The following is a 1,884-nucleotide window of genomic DNA, read 5'->3' as shown; positions in this document are numbered from 1 at the left end:
GTCAGCCCCAGACCAGAGTGACTCCTCAGGAGGTGGACACGTGGTCTAAGGCAGGCCAATCAGAGCTCTTCCTTGGAATTTCTTTTCACTCAAGAACTGGGAGAAGAACTTCCTTCCTCTATGGTGGTAAACCTAGGATGATGGGATCTTAGAAATTGCAGGTGGCCACATCCTCAAGGAAAATGCTGTTAGTGATTAGAAAGAAAAGATGACACAGAAAGATGTAGAAATGATAAATGGAGTGAGAAAGATCTTTAGGGATTTAAGTTATTAGGTTTGGGCATTCCTGATGCCGTCATTATGTGAGACAACAAATTCCCCATTTTGCCTAAACTAATTCAAACTGGCTTTCTTTTATCTGCATCAAAAGAAGATATAAGGAATACACTGTGATTTCTTATATCTAATTTCTGAAGTAAGAGAGAATACATTTAGTCCTTGTTCCCCATGACACTTCTTTAGATATTTGAAAATTAGTATTACATCATTCCTAAAGTATGTAATTTTTTCCAAGAAAAATATTCCAGTTCTTTCAACTAGTCCTAATATCCCATGGTTTCCAGGCCCCTCCCTATGCTGGTTACTCTACTTGGGGTATTTTCCAGTTGCCTGTGATCATCCTGAAATAGGTAGACCTAATAAGTAAGGTGCCCCCAACTTGGTGTTATCAGTGACTGGCCCACACTCTGGGTGCAAATTCTTCTGTTAATACAACCTAAGACAAAGTCAATATTTTAGGCAACTCCATTATTCTTGGCTAAATTGAGGTTGTATTTATTCTGAATCTCCAGTTTTCACATGAATTCTGCAGAGCCAGGTATCCCCAACCCCACAATTGTGCAATACACTTTTTGAATTAAAGACTTTATAGTTTTTCCTGTTCAGTTTCATCTCACTTTGTTACCCTCATGGCCCATCGTGTTAAGATATAAAAATCTGATTCTTTGATCTTTAATATTAGTTATCAGTTCTAAATATAGACGAATCAAACTTTCTTGGCTAGGATGATGGACAGAACTTTTAGGGTGCCGTAGACATACTCTCTGCCTAGCCATATGAGCCCTTAAAAGGTAAATTCCAGATGGGCAGGAGTGACTGGTGTCTTCTTGCCATTCCAATTGATGAAAACCAGAGCTGCCTGATCTTGTATTTAATCCTATCCACTATCTATTAAAATTCACTAAAGCTTGCTAAGCCTCATTTCCTTGAAAGCCTATCAGGTTTCGGTTTCATCAAAGTCAAGTGTATTTAATTAACACAATCCAATTCATTCTGGAAGTGGTCAAGTTCTCCGAAAGGTACTCAACAGAGTTACTGGTGTTTTCATAGGAATTAAACATATGATACAATAGACAAAAATAAGCATGCTTTATACATGCCATTCCTACCACCTCTTTTGCATACAATTGAATAAATTACCTTCTGTTAGGAAGCATTAATCCTCTTTGCTAAGTGGAGTAGTTCTCATCTGAGATTCAGCCTGCTAAGGAGTGCCTTGGGAGCCAAACTTTAGCGATCTTGTACTGGCATAATGAGGAGGGGACACAGTCCTTTGGAGAGGACTGCTCATTTTGTGATGTCAAAATTTTGCCCTCTGGCCTGATCTGGGGCATTTAAACCCCTCACTAGCTCTCCCTCCCTGGTACTCTAAATTCTAAGAAGAGCTCACAAGATGGAGGCACAAGATTGCATATGGGAAGCCCAGGCAGTTACAATCAAATAAGCCCAGCAGGACACGGTCAGCAGGAATTGTGTAAGGAATTGGTGTGAATATTTCAGTCCCCATGCTTCAAGGAACTTCTCCGTAATGAGTTAAATAGTAACTTGAAAAAGATATGTCCATGTCCTAATCACTGGAACCTGTGGATATTATCTTACAGGTTA

This window comes from Eubalaena glacialis, chromosome 10, assembly GCF_028564815.1.
Source record: "Eubalaena glacialis isolate mEubGla1 chromosome 10, mEubGla1.1.hap2.+ XY, whole genome shotgun sequence".
Classification (NCBI taxonomy): Eukaryota; Metazoa; Chordata; class Mammalia; order Artiodactyla; family Balaenidae; genus Eubalaena; species Eubalaena glacialis.
This window is presented reverse-complemented; position numbering follows the sequence as displayed.